Raw genomic sequence first — 24,340 nt, 5'->3', positions numbered from 1 at the left:
GTCTGCCTAGTTGATCATGTGGATTTAATCTGCAGCTTGTACAGCTGGTGGGAAGGTTTTGGGTCTTCTTCCTTAGCCACACTGCCCTTGGATTTCAGTTGTGGTTTTATTTCCGCCTCTGCATGTGGGTCGTCCACTGGGGTTTGCTCCTGAGGGCTGCCCTGGAAGACTTGGGTTTGCCCCTGTGAGGGCCAGGTGTGGAGGCGGTGCAGCTGCTTAGGTTACAGGGGTTCTGGCAGCACCAGGTACTCGGGGGAGCTGGCAGCTAGGGAAGAAGGGAATATAGTTCTCTGGGTATGGCAACCAGTATTGGCCCATACCGCTCCAGTGTTCTTGCCTGGAGAACCCCTCTCCATGACAGAGAAGCCTGGCAGGCCTCAGTCTACAGGGTCTCAAAAAGTCAGACACGACTGAAGCAACCCTGCGTGCATAGATGCAAGACATTTTTTGCCCGTGACAGCTCTGTCCCAGTGATAGTTGAGCGTGAAGGTGGTGCACCTGCTTGGCTTGTGGGGACCCTGGCGGCGCCAAGTGTGCAGGGACACGGACTGCCTGCCCTGCAGGAGTTGTGGCCCTATCAGAGCCTTTTTTCGAGCCTCTTGTAGCTGGCAATCAGAAGACCTCTTTGCCCTGTCTTTCTCCATAGCTCCGCCCGTTAGAGGCACTTAGAGGCTCCCTCGCCTGGGGTCCTTCTCTGTTGTTCCACGTTTCAGGCACACAGAAGGGCCCCCCTGGCCGGGGTCCGACTCTGTAGATCGGCACGTCAGGCACTAAAGGGGCACCCTGGGTGGGGTCCTTCTCTGTAGTTCAGTGCATCAGGCAATCAATGGGCCAGTCTCTATTGTTCAGCTGCGGATGCTGGCATTTGGGGAGAGGCTATGGTGATGGCGCCACCCACTGCATGTGACTCAGCAGTATCACCTTGCTTCCATGGCTCCCTGGCTTTCCCCCACAGGCATTTCCCACCACAATCTCCTCCCTCACATCCCCTCAATTTGTCTCTCTGCAGTCAACAGCAGCCCTTGCCCTGGGATTGCTCCACAATCCCTAAACTCCAGCCCCCAGCTGCTGCACCTTCCAGGGGACCTGCATCCTTGTCTGGGGTATGTATGTATGGCTGTGGCAAGGACTGTCTGATTCTCATTCCATTTAGGCTGCCACAAATCAGCTGTTTCACTCAGCCTTAAATGTTCCTCCTCTGATTCAGACAGTTGCCCGTGTGTGGGGATTGGACCCTTGCTTCAGTTCCCCCACCGCCTAGGGCAGGTCCAGTCCTACTAACACTCCTGTTTTTCCCCCAGTTCCTTGGTACTACCAAGTTTTTCCTGGTTCTATATATTCTTTTCCACTGGTCAGGTACTCCTCTCTGCTCTCAGCTGGTGTGCTGCATGCACCTCTGTGTCTGAAGGTGTATTCCTGATGCATCCATGGATGTACTCCATGTCGGCCTACTCCTCCGCCATCTTGTTCTCCACTATTTTATTCCTGATAAATTAAATCTGACTTTTAATTGCCCGACCTGGTAAGATGGTGATTCACATAAGTCATTATGGGAGCCCATGGAGAAGAATGAGCCTCCCTCTCTCTTCCTCCTTTTTGCTCCCCAATCCAAATATCTAAGAGCCTTTTAAAAGAAAACAAACTGGGAGGGGCTCACTTGTAAGCAGTTTATCATGATCATAACTGATACTGTTATTTATAAGGCCATATATTTTTTAAAGTAAAACAATATTATAACTTCTTGGCCAAGTTTGTGTATGAAAGTCTCAGCTGATCTTGAGTCCCCAGGAAATACAGTGTAGCTTCCCAAGGTGCTCCATGTAGCCATTCTCCTCAGTGGACTTTTCATTTCATCGAAGTACTGCTATGCAGTAAGATTCAGGTATTTACTATGCCAGTATTGCTGAATCTTTGCAGTAAAGGCCTTCCATTAAAAATGGAACCCAGAGACCTGGTTCAGTTCAGTCACTCGGTTGTGTCCGACTCTTTGTGACCCCATGGACTGCAACACGTCAGGCTTCCCTGTCCATCACCAACTCCCGGAGCATGCTCAAACTCATGTCAGTCGAGTCAGTGATGCCATCCAACCATCTCATCCTCTGTTGTCCTCTTCTCCTCCTGCTTTCAATCTTTCCCAGCTTCAGGGTCTTTTCCAGTGAGTCAGTTCTTCGCATCAGGTGGCCAAAGTATTGGAGCTTCAGCTTCAGCATCAGTCCTTCCAATGAATATTCAGGACTTATTTCCTTTAGGATTGACTGGTTTGATCTCCTTGCAGTCCGAGGGACTCAAGAGTCTTCTCAAACACCACAGTTCAAAAGCATCAATTCTTCAGTGCTCAGCTTTCTTTATAGGCCAACCCTCATATCCATACACGACTACTGGAAAAACCATAGCCTTGACTAGACGGACCTTTGTCGGCAACGTAATGTCTCTGCTTTTTAATATGCTGTCTAGGTTTGTCATAGATTTTCTTCCAAGGAGCAAGTATCTTTTAATTTCATGGCTGCAGTCACCATCTGCAGTGATTTTGGAGCCCCCCAAAATAAAGTATGCCATTATTTCCATTGTTTCCCAATCTATTTGCCATAAAGTGATGGGACCGGATGCTATGATCTTTTAGCTTTTTGAATGTTGAGTTTCAAGCCAGCTTTTTCACACTCCTGTTTCACTTTCAAGAGGCTCTTTAGTTTTTCTTCGCTTTCTGCCATAAGGGTGGTGTCATCTGCATACCTAAGGCTATTGATATTTCTCACAGAAATCTTGATTCCAGCTTGTGCTTCATCCAGCTTAGCATTTCCCATGATGTACTCTGAATATAAGTTAAATAACCAAAATGACAATATACAGCCTTGACGTACTCCTTTTCCCATTTGGAACCAGTCTGTTGTTGTGTGTCCATTTGTAACTGTTGCTTCTTGACCTGAATACAGATTTCTCAGGAGGCAGGTAAGGTGGTCTGGTATTCCCATCTCTTTAAGAATTTTCCACAGTTTGTTGTGATCCATGCAGTCAAAGACTTTGGGATAGTTAGTAAAGCAAAAGTAGATGTTTTTCTGGAACTCTCTTGCTTCTTCGATGATCCAGTGGATGTGGCAATTTGATCTCTGGTTCCTCTGCCTTTTCTAAATCCAGTTTGAACATCTGGAAGTTCACGGTTCACATACTGTTGAAGCCTGGCTTGGAGAATTTTGAGCATCACTTTGCTAGCATGTGAGATGAGTGCAGTTGTGTGGTAGTTTGAAGATTCTTTGGCATTTCCTTTCTTTGGGATTAGAATGAAAACTGACCTTTTCCAGTCCTGTGGCTATAAGACCTGGTTATCTTTTTAGAATGGGGAAGAGAAAAATAAATGGAGAACAAAATTCAAATTCAAATATTAATAAATAGCCCTGAAACTCTTACATGTACACCCATAAATGTGCAGGTGCCATGCTGTCTTTTTGCTTAGGGCTGTTCCTAAGTTGTTCAGTTATTATTGGGCACTTATGAATAATGGAACCATGACATAAAAATGTGCTAGTTGTGTATTATATTTCTCTTGCTTGCTGTAAAAATCAGAGTAAAGCATCCTATTACATAGACTTTTCCCTTCAATTATTTAAAAGGCGATGTATCTCCCAAATAAAATATATCATTATTGTATCTTTTTATACACATTAAGGAATGATAAAGAACCACATATCTATTGTATAATGGGTCCATAAAACCCAGATCTGATACATATCATTATGACTTTTACTTGAGCTTGAAATAATTTCAAGAACACTCAATCATCATTATTGAGGCCTATACAATTTTAAGAGCTGAGACAGAATATATTTGAACATAGTATGTCTTTACCCTTAAGAATCTTGCAGACTAGTGAAAAATATACAAAATAAAATAAATATTTATAGAGTGATAAATGAAAAAGGTGCTATGAAGTAGAAGTAAAGGAGTAGAAGGAAAGTAGAAGTAGAAGTAGTAGAAGAAGTAGAAGAAGTAGAAGAAGAAGTAGAAGGAAAGGAGTCAAAAAAGTTTCCTAAAGAAGTTAATGTTTTAAATGAATTTAAAGCCCAGTAAGGGTTGTTGACTAAGTGTAGAAAAGAAAGGTGATTCAAGCTGAGGAAATGGCATCTGTGAGTTTGTGTTAACATAAAAAACAACATATGGCAGTTATGACTGTTTCTACTGTGTAACTAGTTCCATGTGACTGGAGCAATGGGTGCATGGGTTGAAGGCAGAAGAGAGTCAGCATGGGCCAGATATGGTAAGGTAAGGTGTTTGGGGACCTTTTGCCTACTGCTTCTATAATCTTCCCACTGAAGACATCCTTAGAGAAGTAAGACTGGAGGAAATTGATTAAACTGCCTCCCTTTACTGTTTTGTTAAGTTTGCCTTAACTCTTACATGGCTACCCATAAGTTTCTAATTAAGTGCTATCCCATGGAGGAGCTATCTCTTAGCACCAGTATGACATACAAGTGAGAGCTACTTTGATCTTTTATTATCTTGTTGCTAATTACTTATTATTTTTCACTATACATAATTTATTCTATCAAACCACTACTGGCAAATATGTTACTAAGTATTTGAAGTAATGGTGTTATTACTCAATAGACTGAAATAATAGGGAAAAAATTTAAGAAAAGCAGTTAAAAGAATGATTTTTATTAAACAGCAATATCAGGTAATAAACCTACACTGTGAAGTGAAAGAAGAGGGTGAAAAAGCTGACTTAAAACTCAATATTCAAAAAAGCTAAGATCTTGGCATCTGGTCCCGTCATTTCATGGCAAATAGATGGGGAAACAATGGAAACAGTGACAGACTTTATTTTCTTGGGCTCCAAAATCACTGCAGATGGTGACTGCAGACATGAAATTAAAAGACGCTTGCTCCTTGGAAGAAAAGCTATGACAAATCTAGACAGCGTATTAAAAAGCAGAGACATTATTTTGCTGATAAAGGTCCATCTAGTCACAGCTATGGTTTTTCCAGTAGTCATGTATGGATGTGAGAGTTGGACCATAAAGAAAGCTGAGCACTGAAGAATTGATGCTTTTGAGCTGTGGTGTTGGAGAAGATTCTTGAGAGTCCCTCGGACTGCAAGGAGATTCAACTAGTCCATCCTAAAGGAAATCAGTCCTGAATATTCATTGGAAGGACTAATGCTGAAGCTGAAGCTCCAATACTTTGTCCACCTGATGCGAAGAACTTACTCATTGGAAAAGACCCTGATGGATTGAAGGCCTGAGGAGAAGGGGATGACGAGTTGATTGGATAGCATCATTGACTCAGTGGACATGAGTTTGAGCAAGCTCCAGGAGTTGGTGATGGACGGGGAAGCCTGGCATGCTGCAGTCCATGAGGTCGCAAAGAGTTGGACATGACTGAGAGAATGAACTGAACTGGACTGATGAAAGTGACAACATTTATGTGAATACTTGAGGATAATTTTGAATAATCAGTCTACCCTAACCATTTGTTAAAAGTTTTCTCTAGTTAGCTATTGAGTACAGTTTCTTTTCAGTTTGCTGTTTGATCATGTAGCATTCTACAACTAAACAAAATGTGTCTTCAGTACTATAGAATATTTTGAAACAACATGTAAATATAGAGAAAGTTGTGAGTTTTGATATTCAGGAGCAATTTTTAAAACAAAACTCAGGATAGTAGAAATTATTTTGTATTAGATCTTTCAGTAACTTTCAATGAAAATTAAAAATGAGCTTCTTTCATAGTTAATGCTATAGTTACGAAATGGTCAAATTATTTTAACTTCTCCGATTAACTGAGTCACAAGTTGAGAGAAATCAGCAGTGTTCTTTTTACCTTCTTGGAGTGTCTTTAGGTAGTTGTTAATCAACAGAGAAACTTATTTTAAAAATAATAAATTGAGTTATTTTGCTTTCTACAAAGTGGAAAGAAGCAGTAGCACAGAAAACCTCAGAGAAAACTGAACAGAAGGGGAATCCTGCACCATCTTTGTTAGCAGGTCAGGGGAAATTGTGTTAGACATAACATCTCTAATGTTTTGAAACTGCTTCTACTTTTACCATCTCCCACTTATCTCCAGATGAGTCTTTAATTATAGTCTCTACTTGACTCTCCTGTTTTCTTCTAAATATACCTTTGCCCCGAGATCTGACTGCTTATGCTAAAGGTAGCCCTAGTAATCAGTTCAGTTCAGTCGCTCAGTCGTGTCCAACTCTTTGCGACCCCATGAATCGCAGCACGCCAGGCCTCTCTGTCCATCACCAACTCCTGGAGCTTACCCAAACCGACGTCCATCGAGTCGGTGATGCCATCCAACCATCTCACCCTCTGTCGTCCCCTTCTCCTGCCCCCAATCCTTCCCAGCATTAGGGTCTTTTCCGAGTCAACTCTTCACATGAGGAGGCCAAAGTATTGGAGTTTCAGCTTCAACATCAGCGCTTCCAATGAACACCCAGGACTGATCTCCTTTAGGATGGACTGGTTGGATCTTCTTGCAGTCCAAGGGACACTCAAGAGTCTTCTCCAACACCACAGTTCAAAAGCATCAATTCTGCGGCGCTCAGCTGTCTTCACCGTCCAACTATCAAATCCATACATGACCACTGGAAAACCATAGCCTTGACTAGATGGACCTTTGTTGGCAAAGTAATGTCTCTGCTTTTAAATATGCTATCTAGATTGGCCATAACCTTCCTTCCGAGGAGTAAGCGTCTTTTAATTTCATGGCTGCAATCACCATCAGCAGTGATTTTGGAGCCCAAAAAAATAAAGTCTGACACTGTTTCCACTGTTTCACCATCTATTTGCCATGAAGTGATGGGACCAGATGCCATGATCTTAGTTTTCTGAATGTTGAGCTTTAAGCCAACTTTTTCCCTCTCCTCTTTCACTTTCATCAAGAGGCTCTTTAGTTCTTCACTTTCTGCCATAAGGGTGGTGTCATCTGCATATCTGAGGTTATTGATATTTCTCCCGGCAATCTTGATTCCAGCTTGTGTTTCTTCCAGCCCAACATTTCTCATGATGTACTCTGCATATAAGTTAAATAAGCATGGTGACAATATACAGCCTTGACATACTCCTTTTCCTGATTGGAACCAGTCTGTTGTTCCATGTCCAGTTCTAACTGTTGCTTCCTGACCTGCATACAGGTTTCTCAAGAGACAGGTCAGATGGTCTGGTATTCCCTTCTCTTTCAGAATTTTCCACAGTTTATTGTGATCCACACAGCACCCCACTCCAGTACTCTTGCCTGGAAAATCCCACGGACGGAGGAGCCTGGTAGGCGGCTGTCCATGGGGTCGCTAAGAGTCAGACACGACTGAGTAACTTCACTTTCACTTTTCCCTTTCATGCACTGGAGAAGGAAGTGGCAACCCACTCCAGTATTCTTGCCTGGAGAATCCTAGGGACGGTGGAGCCTGGTGAGCTGCCGTCTATGGGGTCGCACAGAGTCGGACATGACTGAAGCGACTTAGCAGCAGCAGCAGCACACAGTCAAAGGCCTTGGTGTAGTCAATAAAGCAGAAATAGATGTTTTTCTGGAACTCTGTTGCTTTTTCGATGATCCAGTGGATATTGGCAATTTGATCTCTGGTTCCTCTGCCTTTTCTAAAACCAGCTTGAACATCTGGAAGTTCACGGTTCACGTATTGCTGAAGCCTGGCTTGGGGAATTTTGAGCATTACTTTACTACCGTATGAGATGAGTGCAGTTGTGTGGTAGTTTGAGCATTCTTTGGCATTGCCTTTCTTTGGGATTGGAATGAAAACTGACCTTTTCCAGTCCTGTGGCCACTGCTGAGTTTTCCAAATTTGCTGGCATATTGAGTGCAGCACTTTCACAGCATCATCTTTCAGGAGTTGAAATAGCTCAACCGGGATTCCGTCACCTCCACTAGCTTTGTTTGTAGTGATGCTTCCTAAGGCCCACTTGACTTCACATTCCAGGATGTCTGGCTCTAGGTGAGTGATCACACCATCGTGATTATCTGGGTCGTGAAGATCCTTTTTGTACAGTTCTTCTGTGTATTCTTGCCACCTCTTCTTAATATCTTCTGCTTCTGTTAGGTCCATACCATTTCTGTCCTTTATCGAGCCCATCTTTGCATGAAACGTTCCCTTGGTATCTCTAATTTTCTTGAAGAGATCTCTAGTCTTTCCCATTCTGTTGTTTTCCTCTATTTCTTTGCATTGACCACTGAGGAAGGCTTTCTTATCTCTCCTTGCTATTCTTTGGAACTCTGCATTCAGATGAGAATATCTTTCCTTTTCTCCTTTGCTTTTCACTTCCCTTCTTTTCACAGCTATTTGTAAGGCCTCCTCAGACAGCCATTTTGCTTTTTTGCATTTCTTTTCCATGGGGATGGTCTTGATCCCTGTCTCCTGTACAATGTCCCGAACCTCCGTCCATAGTTCATCAGGCACTCTATCAGATCTAGTCCCTTAAATCTATTTGTCACTTCCACTGTATAATCCTAAGGGATTTGATTTAGGTCATACCTGAATGGTCTAGTGGTTTTCCCTACTTTCTTCAATTTAATTCTGAATTTGGCAATAAGGAGTTGATGATCTGAGCCACAGTCTGCTCCCGGTCTTGTTTTTCCTGACTGTATACAGCTTCTCCATCTTTGGCTGCAAAGAATATAATCAATCTGACTTTGGTATTGACCATCTGGTGATGTCCATGTGTAGAGTCTTCTCTTGTGTTGTTGGAAGAGGGTGTTTGCTACGACCAGTGCGTTCTCTTGGCAAAACTCTATTAGCCTTTGCCCTGCTTCATTCTGTACTCCAAGGCCAAATTTGCCTGTTACTCCAGGTGTTTCCTGATTTCCTACTTTAGCATTCCAGTCCCCTATAATGAAAAGGACATCTTTTTTGGCTGTTAGTTCTAAAAGCCCTAGTATCAGGTACATTCAAATGTCAAACAGTACAAATCAGTTACAACTATGAAGTATTTAAAAATTTCATATTTACACGTTTCCTCTGGTTGTACTTAGGAAGCACAAGACAATCCTAATGAGTTTTCAAGAAGAAAATGACAGTGTAAGTTTCCACTGCACAATCACTCAGGCCCCCGAGCTGGGAATAGCTGCATGTCCTGGGCAACACTGTGAGTCACCAGGACAGTGGAGCCCACAGAGTTTGGAGGAGTCTGGGGACGCTACTGGTCAGTATTTCTTAGGGCTATCTAGTTGAAGGAACATGTGAGTTGCATTTGGCACAATCAACCCAAACATCAAGTTTAGTCATCATCCTAATTTTTAAAAATTATATTTCTTGTGATATACAGTGTGCATACCCAAAATTAGAAGAAGTATATATGTGTTGTTTGCAAATAATTATAAAGCAGCCATATGTGTAACCAACACCCAGGTTAAGATGAAAGTACTGCCAGACATTGCTGAGCCTTTCCTCATCCTGGCTGCTCATCAGGCATCCCTGCCTCCTCTCGTTAGCTCCTGTGCACGTGTCCTATGCCCTCTGCTTTGGGTTGGCTGTCATTGTAATTCTTGTATCAATAAATGGAATCATGGCTTGCATTGTTTTGTCATTCAACACTCAAAAGCATCCAGTTCATTCATTCAGTTGGCAGACACGTGGCTAATTTCCGCTTTGGGGCTGTCACAGTTAATGCTGCTGGGAACTTTTTCGTACATGCATGTATCCTGGCATGTGAGCATGAGGGTTTTTTAGGTATGGAGTTTCTGTGTCTTTTGTATCTTCAGCTTGATTCTACGTGATAAAACTCTGTTCAGAATTGATTGTGCCAGTTTATATCTCCATCAGCAGGATATGAGCTCTCTTTGCTCCACATTCTTGTCTAGACTAGATGCATTCTCTTAAAAGTTTTTGCCATTCTGTTGAGTATAATATGTCACTGTGATATTATTTTAATTACTCTAATTAGTAATAAGCATGATTTTATTTTTTGTTGATCATTTGGTTTATTAATCATCTGGTTGATTGACCATTTGGATTTCCTGTGTCATGAAGTTGTTCAGTTTTTTTTCCTTTACTTATGTTTTCTGTCTTTTTTATTGATTCATAGGAATTTTTCTATATTCAGGTTATAAATTCTTTGTTCATTCATCAAAAAAATTTCAGCCACTGGAAAAGCCAGTATAATTGTAACTATTTGTCTGCCAACAAGTCTACCAATTAGCCTCTGCCCTCGTTGAAAGCAAGCAAGATTAATGTCTTTGGCTTCATTAATTAATGTTTATAGATGGTATGCCTACTTTTCTGATTATAACTGGTGAGAGGATAAGGGAGACTTTAGCTCTGATGTTGCTTAGGTAAAGTGGTTAACAATTTACATAAGGTGAGAAACTATTATAACTCTTAGGAAACTGAATACTCATCTAAATTTTAAGAAAATGTGTTTATGTCCTGCATTTTACACTTTTGTGTCTTATCTATATGTTATTGTTTTATAGTCACTCAGTCATGTCTGACTCTTTGCAATCCCACGGACTGCAGCACGCCAGGCCTCCCTGTCTTTCACCATCTCCTGGAGCTTGCTTAAACTCATGTCCATTGAGTCAGTGATGCCATCCCACCATCTCGTTGGTTGGAAAATATATGAGTATTTTATTACATAGAACACCAGCAGGTAGAGTTTTGATTCTTGTTTTTACTGTGATTTTTATAATGAGCATATTAATACTTTTGTAATAAAAAACAAGATATTTCCATTTTGAAATAAAGGTGATAATTTAAAGTGAAAGGAGGGGAACTTCTCTGGTGGTCTTGTAGTTCAGACTCCACCTTTCCGATACAGGGCCCTGGATTTAATCCCTGGTCAGGGAACTAGATGCCACATGCCACAACTAAATATCCTGCATGCTGCAACTAAGACCTGGTGCAACCAAATAAATACTTAAACTGAGAGGAAACTTTTCAATTTGCTATATAAATCAAAACTTTAAAATTTTGTTGAAATACAATAAGATAATTTGGGGATATTTCTCACTTGTTCAAATAAATATATAAAATTTGCATTGCTAAAAATCCTAGTTACCTTTGTTTTTATAGTATTATTTTTTGATTTATAATGTTGTATTATTCTCATGTATAGCAGTGATTCAGATATATATCCTGAAGATATAAGTGATACCATGTATTTTCCTCTGACTTACTTCACTTAGTATGATAATATCTAGGTCCATCCATGTTGCTGCAAATGGCATTCTTTTGTTCTTTTTTTGTGGCTGAGTAGTGTTGCATGGTGTATATGTACCACACCTTCTTTACCCATCCATCTAGCAGTGAACATTCAGGCTGCTTCCATGTCTTGGCTGCTGTGAATAGTGCTGCAGTGAGCATTGGGTGCATGGATCTTTTCACATCATGGTTTTCTGCAGACATATGCCCAGGAGTTGGGTTGCTGGATCATATGGCAGCCCTATTTTTAATTTTTTGAGGACTCTCCATACTGTTTTCCATAGTATTGTACCAATTTACATTCCCACCGACTGTGTAAGAGTCTTGCCTTTTCTCTACACCCTCTCCAGCATTTGTTATTTGTGGATTTTTTTAATGATGGCCATTCTGACTTGTGTGAAGGTAGTATCTCATTGTAATTTTGATCCATGTTTCTCTAATAATTAGTCCTATTGAGCATCTTTTCCTGTTACTCTTGGCCATATATATCTTTGTCTTCTTTGGAGAAAAGTATTTAGGTCTTCTGCCCATTTTTTGATTGGGCTATTTATTTTCTTGATATTGAGCTGTTTTGAGCTATTTGTATATTTTGGGAATTAATCCCTTGTTTTTAAATGACATTTGTTGCAGTGACTTGTTAGCCAGCAAATGCCCTTTCCACATAGTGAGGAACAAATAGTAATGATTACTTAAACTTATAGTGCTTGATATATGCCAAATATAACTTAGTTTGTTTTTATTGTTATATATCCAAACTGGAAGAGGGTGATTATCAACTTTTAATGACTGAGAAGAGAGATGTGAGTTAAATTCAAATACAACTGAATGACTTTATTTTACCTTTTTGTATCAGACTACTGTTACTTGTGCATCTTATTAACTGGTCTGGTATATATTTATAGATCTACTTGAATTTGCTTCTGTTGGAATGTAATATGGATTTAGCTTCCTCTAGGCAGTCATGTGAAAAACAGTATCTTAAGTAACTGCTAATAAGCAAAGATCATCTTAGCTCCAGTTCCTAGCATTTTCTGCTTCTCTGCTGCCAAAGTGTTACTTCTGTCCAAAGATCTTATAATTACTCAAAATTCCCCCACTTCTAAAACTGTTAATTCAGACATCCCATTCATCAGCCACATCTTCCTGTTCTCCAAATTCATTTGATTTCATTAACACCTTCATTCCGTAGGTTCCCTTTTATTTTTACTCTCAGGTTTATTCTGTCTAGATTTTACCGTTCTTCGTTATAATCCTGCTCTTGTATATATGATCAGGCCCTTTGCCCTTCTCTCTTTGTTTACCTTCCGCCTAACAAAACTCTAGCCCCCACTTTCTCTGTTACTACTTGCAAACAACTGAGCATTGCTCAAGAAAGATCCATAACCAGGTTTGAGGGTTCCCTGAAAATCATGATAATCAACATCAACAGAGTAGTCATTAACTCATTTTTTTCTAGTATGTTCACTCTTCTACAGTCTTTATTTTCTATTTCATACATTTTTGTCTGTGTAGACTTCCTGATGTCCTCTCCTTCCTTACTGCAGCTTGCCTCAATAATTCATAGAGAAAAGAGGAGCAATTGAATGCAAATTTCCTCTCCTTGCAAATGCCAGTTCTACAGGCTCATCTGCATCTATCTTTTCCTCCCATCCTCCTGTCAAAGACTGACCCCTCTACATGTGACCTAAATTACATATCTTTCTGCTTTCTTAGAGATGTGATTCCATAGGTTATTTTCTCTTCTGCATCTTTAGCTTTTCCATTTTTTTTTTTTTTTTTACTGGATCTTTATTATCAGTAGTCAAAAATATCCCTTTAGTCTCTCTCATCTTAAAAAGCCCTTCTTCTGATTACTATTTGTAACACTTTTTTCTTCTTTCAAAAGATTTGTTTCCATGTCCTTACTTCTCACTCTTAAAAATTTTTTTTTAAGTTTCTTTTTAAAATTGTTTTTGGCTGCGCTGGGTCTTTGTTGCTGCATGCAGACTTTCTCTAGTTGCAGCAAGTGGGGACTAGTCTTTGCTGTGGTGCACGGTTCAGCAGTTGTGGCACATGGGCTTAGTTGCCCCGCAGCATATTGGATTCTCCCGGACCTGGGATTGGACCTGTGTCCCCTGGGAGGAGGATTCTTAACTACTGGACATAGTCAGATGTGTCAGACCTTAAAAGTTAGAGTTTTGTGTGTCCTGTTTAAGAAAATTTTGTCTATACCAAAGTCATAAAGATTGATTTTCTATTTTTAAACTTAATATTATTTTCTGGAATAATTTTTAACTTAACTATGATGTATTATTTAGTTTGCTAATATTTCCTTTTGGCATTTTACATCTAGATTAATTAGGAGATTAGACTGTATTTTCTTTTCTTTAGTTCAGTTCAGTTCAGTCACTCAGTCGTGTCCGACTCTTTGCGACCCCATGAATTGCAGCACGCCAGGCCTCCCTGACCATCACCAACTCCCGGAATCCACCCAAACCCATGTCCATCGAGTCTGTGATGCCATCCAACCATCTCATCCTCTGTCATCCCCTTCTCCTCCTGCCCCCAATCCTACCCAGCATTAGGGTCTTTTCCAATGAGTCAACTCTTCGCATGAGGTGGCCAAAGTATTGGAGTTTCAGCTTCAACATCAGACCTTCCAATGAACACCCAGGATTGATCTCCTTTAGGATGGATTGATTGGATCTCCTTGCAGTCCAAGGGACTCTCAAGAGTCTTCTCCAACACCACAGTTCAAAAGCATCAATTCTGCGGCGCTCAGCTTTCTTCACCGTCCAACTCTCACATCCATACACGACCACTGGAAAAACCATAGCCTTGACTAGACGGGCTTTTGTTGGCAAAGTAATGTCTCTGCTTTTAAATATGCTATCTAGGTTGGCCATAACCTTCCTTCCAAGGAGTAAGCGTCTTTTAATTTCATGGCTGCAATCACCATCAGCAGTGATTTTGGAGCCCCCCAAAATAAAATCTGACACTGTTTCCACTGTTTCCCCATCTATTTGCCATGAAGTGATGGGACCAGATGCCATGATCTTAGTTTTCTGAACATTGAGCTTTAAGCCAACTTTTTCACTCTCCACTTTTTGGTATCTAAGTTATGCTTGCTTTATAAAGAGAAATGAGATTTGTTTCCTCTTTTTCTTTTTTTTTTTTTTTAACATTTATACAGTCCAGGTCTTTATTTTTACACCCATCAGGCCATGAATTCATAGGGAATGGGCTCCAACAGTTTGGGTTCCTTTCCATTGGTTCTCACGAAGTGTGCTTCTCTGGGTGGAGCAGGCTGGCGCTTCAGCTGAACCCAAGTCCCTTTCTCTTTGGCTTCCTTCTTTTTCTGATCATTTTCCTTCACACGTTTCAGGAAACTATCTCGGCTCTTAGAGTGCTTAATATGCTCGATACGTACATTAATTCTCTTGGCAAGAATCTTGCCCTTTACTTGTTTATTTACAATGATGCCAACAGCATGCTGGGTAACATTGTAGACTCTCCCAGTTTTGCCATGGTAACATTTGTGGGGCATTCCTTTTTGAACAGTACCCATTCCCTTGATATCTACAATATCACCCTTCTTGTAGGTTCTCATGTATGTGGCCAAAGGAACAACTCCATGTTTTCTAAAAGGCCTAGAGAACATGTAGCGGGTGCCCCTCCTCTTTCCCTTTGTGTTGGTCATTTTGGTGAATTACTGGAAGATGGCAGTTCCGGCCAAAAAGCTCCTCTTTTTCTAGTCTCTAGAATATGTTGTATAATATTGGTGTTATTTTTTTCCCCTAAATGTTAGATTTAATTGTTGAAGCCACCTGGACTAGACTTTCATGGGAAAATTCTTAATTATGAATTCAAATTCTTTAAGAAATAAAGGTCTATTCAGAATTTTTATTCTGTTTCTTCTTATAAGAATTTTGATAATTTCTATTTTTCTAAGAGTTTATTTTAAATTTTAAAATTCATTAGCACAGGTTTTTCTTCAAATCGTTTTGGTTATTTTTATTTATTTATTTTTGGCTGCACTGGGTCTTCGTTTCGGCATGCAGGCTTTTTTCTAGTTGCGGCGAGCAGTGGCTACCCTATAGTTGCTTTGTGAACTTTTCATTGTCGTGGCTTCTCTGACTGACTCTAGGAGCACAGGCTCAGTAGTTGTGGCGCATGGGCTTAGTTGCTCTGCTGCATGTGGGATCTTACTGGATCAGGGATTGAACCCATATGGCCTGCATTGGCAGGCAGATTCTTAACCACTGGACCACCAGGGAAGTACCCCTTTTGGTTAGTTTTGAATCCGTATAATTTATAACAGTATACCATTTTCACTTCTTCAGTTCAGTTCAGTTCAGTCGCTCAGTCGTGTCCGACTCTTTGCGACCCCATGAATTGCAGCACGCCAGGCCTCTCTGTCCATCACCAACTCCTGGAGTCTACCCAAACCCATGACCATCGAGTCGGTGATGCCATCCAACCATCTCATACTCTGTCATCCCCTTCTCCTCCCGCCCCCAATCCTACCCAGCATTAGGGTCTTTTCCAATGAGTCAACCCTTCGCATGAGGTGGCCAAAGTATTGGAGTTTCAGCTTCAACATCAGACCTTCCAATGAACACCCAGGATTGATCTCTTTTAGGATGGATTGATTGGATCTCCTTGCACTCCAAGGGACTCTCAAGAGTCTTCTCCAACACCACAGTTCAAAAGCATCAATTCTGCGGCGCTCAGCTTTCTTCACCGTCCAACTCTCACATCCATACATGACCACTGGAAAAACCATAGCCTTGACTAGACGGACTTTTGTTGGCAAAGTAATGTCTCTGCTTTTAAATATGCTATCTAGGTTGGCCATAACCTTCCTTCCAAGGAGTAAGCATCTTTTAATTTCATGGCTGCAGTCACCATCAGCAGTGATTCTGGAGCCCAAAAAAATAAAGTCTTGACACTGTTTCCACTGTTTCCCCATCTATTTCCCATGGAGTGATGGGACCAGATGCCATGATCTTAGTTTTCTGAATGTTGAGCTTTAAGCCAACTTTTTCACTCTCCTCCTTCACCTTCATCAAGAGGCTCTTTAGTTCTTCTTCACTCTCTGCCATAAGGGTGGTGTCATCCGCATATCTGAGGTTATTGATATTTCTTCCGGCAATCTTGATTCCAGCTTGTGTTTCTTCCAGCCCAGTGTTTCTCATGATGTACTCTGCATATAAGTTAAATAAGCAGGGTGACAATATACAGCCTTGACGGACTCCTTTTCCTATTTGGAACCAGTCTGTTGTTCCATGTCCAGTTCTAACTGTTGCTTCCTGACCTGCATACAGGTTTCTCAAGAGACAGGTCAGATGGTCTGGTATTCCCATCTCTTTCAGAATTTTCCACAGTTTATTGTGATCCACACAGTCAAAGGCTTTGGCATAGTCAATAAAGCAGAAATAGATGTTTTTCTGGAACCCTCTTGCTTTTTCGATGATCAAGCGGATATTGGCAATTTGATCTCTGGTTCCTCTGCCTTTTCTTTTTTTTTTTTTTTTTCAAGATACTGGATACATTTTTATTGAGCTTTTTAGTTTACAACATGAGGTAAAAGGCAAATCAGTTCTCTTTAAATGATATTTTACACAGCTGTAATAAAATATTTTAAAGTTCAAGGGTTTATAATGGGTTACATTTCTTAAAAGTTGAGGGATCAAGTAAACATGTTCTAACTTGAATTTTCCAGTTGACTCTTCGCTTAACAATAGTAACCAGCTCTAATTAGATACATAAGTTTCTTCACGGCCATGTTTTATTGTTGATTTCTTAACTATTTCAGTCAATATCCACCAATTCCACTTCAAAAGTAAGTTTTGCGTTAGGTGGAATTTTGGCATCAGGCTGTCCTTTCTTTCCATAAGCCCATTCTGGTTCAATCTCCAGTCGAGCCTTTTCTCCTTTACTCATAGTCAAGAGTGCTTCATCCCACCCTCTGATAACTTTGCCTATCCCAACCTTAAAACTTAAAGGCTTGGCATTTTTCTTCTTCTTTGAACTTGTTTGAATATTAGTATCAAAAACAGTCCCGTCTTGTAGTGTTGCTGTATACCAGCAGTGAACAACATCTCCCTTTTTGGGAAAGTTGGTTTTATCTCCTTTTTTAAGAACAGATTTTGTATATTTTGGTGGACCCTCATCCAGAGTCTCTTCAGACTTGGTTTCTTTGGGTTTATCTTCATTAAGCTTCACATTTTTCACCTGCTCAGACACTTTACTTATACTTTCAGTACCCTTGAAACGCTTACTTTCGAAAAGATGGTTATAGGCTGTAACCAAATGGTCCTTGTTAGCTGTCTTGGCCACATTTTTAATGTTTCCTAATAATTTATGTTCTGCAAGAAACGAATCTGAACCGTTATCCTGCAGAAACTTGATAATGTCCTTCTTGGGGAGCTGCTCGCTGCGCAGCTGCTCCACGGTCCAGGCCTGCTGCGGAACGGCCGCCGCCATCTTCCCCCGCTGCCTCCGCTTTACTGAGCCGGCCCCTCCTCTGCCTTTTCTAAAACCAGCTTGAACATCTGGAAGTTCACGGTTCACGTATTGCTGAAGCCTGGCTTGGAGAATTTTGAGCATTACTTAACTAGCATGTGAGATGAGTGCAATTGTGCGGTAGTTTGAGCATTCTTTGGCATTGCCTTTCTTTGGGATTGGAATGAAAACTGACCTTTTCCAGTCCTGTGGCCACTGCTGAGTTTTCCAAATTTGCTGGCATATCGAGTGTAGCACTTTCACAGCATCACCTTTGAGGATTTGAAATAAGTCTACTGGAATTCCATCACCTCCACTAGCTTTGTTCGTAGTGATGCTTTCTAAGGCCCACTTGACTTCACATTCCAGGATGTCTGGCTCTAGGTGAGTGATCACACCATCGTGATTATCTGGGTCATGAAGATCCTTTTTGTACAGTTCTTCTGTGTATTCTTGCCACCTCTTCTTAATATCTTCTGCTTCTGTTAGGTCCATACCATTTCTGTCCTTTATCGAGCCCATCTTTGCATGAAATGTTCCTTTGGTAGCTCTTAATTTTCTTGAAGAGATCTCTAGTCTTTCCCAATCTGTTGTTTTCCTCTATTTCTTTGCACTGATCGCTGAGGAAGGCTTTCTTATCTCTCCTTGCTATTCTTTGGAACTCTGCATTCAGATGGGAATATCTTTCCTTTTCTCTTTTGCTTTTCACTTCTCTTCTCTTCCCAGCTATCTGTAAGGCCTCCTCAGACAGCCATTTTGCTTTTTTCCATTTCTTTTCCATTGGGATTTTCTTGATCCCTGTCTCTTGTACAATGTCATGAACCTCTGTCCATAGTTCATCAGGCACTCTGTCTATCAGGTCTAGTCCCTTAAATCTATTTCTCACTTCCACTGTATACTCATAAGGGATTTGATCTAGGTCATACCTAAATGGTCTAGTGGTTTTCCCTACTTTCTTCAATTTAAGTCTGAATTTGGCAATAAGCAGTTCATGATCCGAGCTACAGTCTGCTCCTGGTCTTGTTTTTGCTGACTGTATAGAGCTTCTCCATCTTTGGCTGCAAAGAATATAATCAATCTGATTTCTGTGTTGACCATCTGGTGATGTCCACATGTAGAGTCTTCTCTTGTGTTGTTGGAATAGGGTGTTTGCTATGACCAGTGCGTTCTCGTGGCAAAACTCTATTTTCATTTCATTAAGAAATATTTCATTTCTTAAGTAGTAGTAATTTGTGATTTCTGTTTTCACAGCAGGGTTGATTAATTTTATTAGTCTTTTTGTTTTTTAAACTAGACTTTTCATTGGCTTAGTTGATTTTCGTTGTTGTATGTTTATTTTTTCATTCATTAGTTTCTTCTCATTATTTTCTTCCTTCTGCCTTTTTGATTCAATTTTCCGTTCTTTATCTTACTTTCTGAGATAAATGCTTAAATCACTGATTTTTAAAAACTTTTTCTCTTTTCTAATGTATCCGTTTAGAGATAAAAATTTATTCTAAGTGTGGCTTTAACTGTGTCCCACAAATTTTTGATAGGTAGTGTTTTCCTTATCATTAGTTCAAAATAGTCTCTGTTTTCCACTCTGATGATATTTTGATCCATGGATATTATGGAAGCAAATTATATAATTTTCAAACAAATGGTGACTTTCTAGTTATCTCTTAAATATTGAATATTAGCTTAAGTTCACAGTGATCTGAGAACATACTCTGTGTGATTTCCAACACAGATTGTTGGAGCCTAGAGATGAGACTATCCATGTAAAAAGAGCACTTTAATGTCAGATATTGAGAGTATCTGTATCAGTGGGGAATATCCATGTAGGGAGGTGATCCAAATGGAGTAAGGAGAATATCCATGTGTGAGGGTAGCCTGGAATAGGGAAAAAGATGTTTTCATGGGGTCATGGAAGCATTAGCTCTGTCCCATTGTGGAATGTCAAAGCCAAAACAAGGTGAGGAAGGTGTCCATATATTGCAGGCATCTTGGCACAGGTTGTGAGAGCTTGAATCAAGTGAAGATGGTATCCACATGAGAGGGCATCCTGATATTGATTGTCAGAGCCCAAGTGAAGTAAGGAGGGTATCCATAAACAGGGGAGGAGTTGGTGGTGGGTGGTATGGTGGGGGATATAAGAGCCTAAAAAGAGTGAGCAGGGATTCCATGTAGAAAGGTAATGCTACTGCTACTGCTAAGTCGCTTCAGTCGTGTCCGACTCTGTGCGACCCCATGGACGGCAGCTCACCAGGCTCCGCCATCCCTAGGATTCTCCAGGCAAGAATACTGGAGTGGGTTGCCATTTCCTTCTCCAGTGCATGAAAGGGAAAAGTGAAAGTGAAGTTGCTCAGTCGTGTCCGACTCGTAGCGACCCCATGGACTGTAGCGTGTCAGGCTCCTCCATCCATGGGATTTTCTAGGCAAGAGTACTGGAGTGGGGTGCCATTGCCTTCTCCGAGAAAGGTAATAGTGTCATCATATTATGGTTATTAGAGACTGAACTCAGGTTAGGAGAGTATTTGCAAAGAGTAGAGGTAGCTCTGACCAAGTGAGGGGCATTGGTGTCCGAGCAGGGTGAGGAGAGCAGGGTTGGGGTGGGATGATGGGGAATTGATTACAAATGGAAGACTGTTCATATTCAGGATATATTAAAGATAATAGGAAGTAAATACATTACGGATAACAGGAACCAAGTTGCTTACTATTGTAATAGAGTTACATGTATAGAAAGGAAGAAACCCAGAATGGGTTTGTGGTATTAAGTTGAAATTAGAGATTATCATTGTGAACACATGGTTTTCTGTATCTGTGGAGATATATACACACATAGAAATAGAGATGAAATGTGTCTATGTGTGTATGTTTCACCACAAATATACATATTTTCGTACATACATTCTCTAGCTATGTCTGTTGAGAAGGCCTTGAGGTAATAATATTCAATATCAGTGAGCATAGCTAGTACCAAAATATATGTTTCCAAATACTGTTATCCCCTAAAAGGAACTAGAGTTGCTGATTTCAAGCTGGGGAAAGGATATAAAAGATGATCCTAGACCATCTTGTACCTGAAGTAAGGAGGTGCTTAAAGAATGATGAAAAGATGTAAAAAAGAATTTAAAAATGAATAAATTTTTTTAAAAGATGTAAAAAGAGAGAAATAACCAATTTGAAAAAAGATAAAGCAGTTTCTTATAAAGTAATTATATATATACGGAACCAATACTCATTCTTTATATCTTCAAATATTGCCCCTTTATCCTTTTTTCCTCTCCTCTTCTAGAAGTCTAATTAAATGTTAGACCTGTTCATTATATCTTTCATGTCTCTTAACTCTCATATCTTTTAAATTGAAATACAGTTGATGTACCCAGTATTATGTTAGTTTTAGGTATGTCACCTAGTGATTTAACATTTGCACGCATTATGAAGGGATTACCACAATAAGTCTAGTAACCATTTGTCCCCATACACAGTTATTACAATATTGTTGACCATATCCCTTATGCTGTAAATTACATCCCCATGACTTACTCATTTTGTAACTAAATGTTTGTACTTCCTAACCTATTCATCTAGTCCCCTCCCCCTGCCTTGCTAGTCCACCACCCCTCTGGCAACCACCCATTTCTTTCTCTGTATTGATGAGTCTGTTTTCATTTTTCTTTGTTTATTTTGTTTTTTAGATTCCACATATAAATTAGATCATATGGTATCTGCCTTTCTGTGACTAATTTACTTCACTTAACATAATACCCTCTAGATCCATCTATGTTGTCACAAATGGGAAGGTTTCCATTTTTTTATGGCCGAGTAATATTCCATTGTATGTATGTATGTGGGGCTTCCCAGGTGGCTCAGTGGGTAAAGAATTCACCAGCAGTGCAGGAGATGCAAGAGACATGGGTTTGATTCCTGGGTTGGAAAGATCCCCTGGGGAAGGAAATGGCAACCTATTCCAGTATTCTCTCCTGAAGAATCCCATGGACAGAGGAGCCTGGCAGGCTACAGTCCATGGGGTCACAAAGAGTTGGACACGATTGAAGCAACTGAGCATGTACACACATGTATGTATGTATGTACATATATATACCACAGCTGCTTTATCCATTCATCTGTTGATGGACATTTAGGTTGCTTCCATGTTTTGATTATTGTAAATAATGCTTCAGTGAACACTGAGGTGCATATATATTTTTTTGAATTAGTTTTTGTTTTCTTAGGGTGAATACCCAGAAGTGAAATGGCTGGATCTTGCGGCAGTTCTGTTTTTTAATTTTTTGAGGAACCCCCATACTGTTTCCATAGTGACTATACCATTTTACAACCCCAGACAGTACAAGAAGATTCCCTTTTTCCACATTCTCATGAACACTTATTATTTATGGCCTTTTTGATGATAGCCATTCTGACAGGTGTGAGGTGGTATCTCTTTGTGGTTTGCTTTGCATTTCCTTGTTTATTAGTGATGTTAAACATCTTTTCACATGCCTTTCGGCCATCAGTATGTTGCCTTTGGAAAAATGTCTATTCATGTCCATTGTCTAATCGAGTTTTTTTTTTTTTTGAATGTTGAATTGTATGAGTTCTTTGTATTTTGAATATTAACTCATTATTGGATATATCATTTGTAAATATCTTTTCCCATTCAGTAGGCTGCCTTTTCATTTTATTGATGATGTTCTTCACTGTGCAAAAACTTTTTAGTTTGATTTCATCTCATTTGTTTATTTTTGCTTTTGTTTCCCTTGCCTAAAGAGACAGGTCCAAAAAAGATATTGTTGAGACCAATGCCACAGAGTATGCTGCCTGTGTTTTCTTCTGGGAGTTTTTTTGTTTCAGGTCTTATATTTAAGTCTTTAATCCATATTTGAGTTTATTTCTGTATATGGTGTGAGAAAGTTATTTGATTTGATTCTTTTGCATGTAGCTATCTAGCTTTCCCAGCATCATTTATTGAAGAGGCTGCCTTTACTCCATTATATATTCTTGCCTTTTTTGTAATACATTAACTGTATAAGTGTGAGTTTATTTCTGAGCTATCTATGTGTCTTTTTATGCCAGTATCATACTGTTCTGATGAGTCTAGAAATGAAGAAGCATGATGCCTCCAACTTTTTTTCTGCCATTGCTTTAACAATTCAGGACCTTTTGCATTTCCATACAAGTGTTAGGATTCTTTGTTCTAGTTCTATGAAAAATGCCCTTGGTGTTTGGTAGGGATTGCATTGAATCGGTAGGTTGTCTTGAGTAATATAATGATTTTAACAACTTTAATCCTTCCAATCCATGAGCACAGTCTATTTTTTCATTTGTTTGTGTTGTCTTCAATTTCTTTCATCAATGTCTTATAGTTTTCAGAGTCCAAGTCTCAGATTTATTCTTAGGTGTTTTTATTCTTTTTGATGCAATTGTAAATGGGATTGTCTTCTTGTTTTTTTTTTCCTGATAATTTATTAGTGTATAGAAATGCAACATATTTCTGTATATTAATATTGTATCCTGAAACTGTATGGAATTCAATTATTGCAGTAGTATTTTGGTGGCATCTTTAGGATTTTCTACATATAGTATAGAGTCATCTGCAGCCAGTGACAGTTTCGCCTCTTTTCTTCCAATTGGATTCCTTTTATTTCTTGTCTGATTGCTGTGGCTAGGAATGCTCTTACATTTTTCATCTTTAGCTTCTCTGTGTTTCATTATGGAAAATCTTTTCATGTTTATATTCTAATTTACTAGTATTGATTTCCCCTGGATTTATTCTATTAGTCTGATCCATTGAGTTTATATTTTTAATTTCTAGATGTTTGGTTTGATTGTTTTTCAATCTGCTTTTTTTTTTCTTTTGCTTAGATTTTCAGGTCTTTCATTTCTTAATAAACAAACTGATTTTATAGCCTAAACATAGCTAGTTCACATATCTGATTTTGTAGTTCTGTTATCTTTTGCTTCCACTGACTATTGCTCGTGGTGTCTTCTTTCCTTGTATACTTTATAATTTTGACTATGAGCTATAATTACCCTTGAAATTTTTTGTGGAAGATTATTTGAAGCCTAAAATAAGGCTTGGATTTATCCAGAAAGCATTTTGAGTCTGCTTCTTTTGGGTGTTCTAAGGGTATTATCCAGAAGAACTAAATTAAAAGAACTTTCAACTAAATTCTTAGCATGAATTTTCTCTTTACAGATTGTATGAATATGGGTTGCAATCTTTTGTGTGAGCCACATTGAGGTTATGAACCCCTGGGGGGATTTTTTTCCCATCTCCATTGTGATTTAAAGCAGGTGATTTTTCTAGTATTTGAAGTTGAGAGGGTGACATTTCCAGTTTACCTTTACTGTGAGGTGGTGGTTTGAAAAGTCCCTGCTTTATCAGGGTATCACTAACTAGATTCCTACTTGGGAATACTCAACACTTTGTCTCTTGATCTCCAAATCAGCCAGGGCAGTTAGCAAATGCCCTCAAAGCAAAAGCTAGCTTCAGTATTCACCTTACTTCTTTGAGGCTTCTGCCTTGACTTAGTTTCTTTGGTGTGAATATTGCATAATTTTTGCTAACTTCTGGATATGTTAAAGAAGATTTTAAAATAATATTCTAAATTATTTTCAGTGAAAGAGTTAATCTAAGTACCTATTTCATGCCAGAAGTTGAAGTTTACATACAATGTTTTTAAAAATTATGTTTAATATTGCACCTGATTTTCCACAGTTTG

General features: G+C 39.6%; 1 protein-coding gene and 2 pseudogenes across 4 annotated transcripts in view; 1 reads left to right on the top strand and 2 right to left on the bottom strand.

The window, feature by feature from the left end:
- The window catches only part of PPM1E (protein phosphatase, Mg2+/Mn2+ dependent 1E), a 205,354-nt gene that overhangs the window by 105,255 nt on the left and 75,759 nt on the right, over positions 1-24,340 (top strand). The gene's annotated exons all lie outside the window — the stretch shown is intronic.
- LOC145543496 (large ribosomal subunit protein eL21 pseudogene) lies at positions 14,283-14,841 on the bottom strand (annotated as a pseudogene). Its single transcript, XR_014080744.1, has one exon. The product of XR_014080744.1 is annotated as a large ribosomal subunit protein eL21 pseudogene (transcript).
- On the bottom strand, positions 16,640-21,147 carry LOC145543494 (peptidyl-prolyl cis-trans isomerase FKBP3 pseudogene; annotated as a pseudogene). The gene has a single exon (XR_014080743.1). The product of XR_014080743.1 is annotated as a peptidyl-prolyl cis-trans isomerase FKBP3 pseudogene (transcript).

The sequence above is a fragment of the Giraffa tippelskirchi genome, chromosome 3 (assembly GCF_054371585.1).
Source record: "Giraffa tippelskirchi isolate mGirTip1 chromosome 3, T2T-mGirTip1v1.2.pri, whole genome shotgun sequence".
NCBI classification, from domain to species: Eukaryota; Metazoa; Chordata; class Mammalia; order Artiodactyla; family Giraffidae; genus Giraffa; species Giraffa tippelskirchi.
Note: the sequence above shows the minus strand (reverse complement) of the source record. Positions and strands in the feature narration are given on the sequence as shown.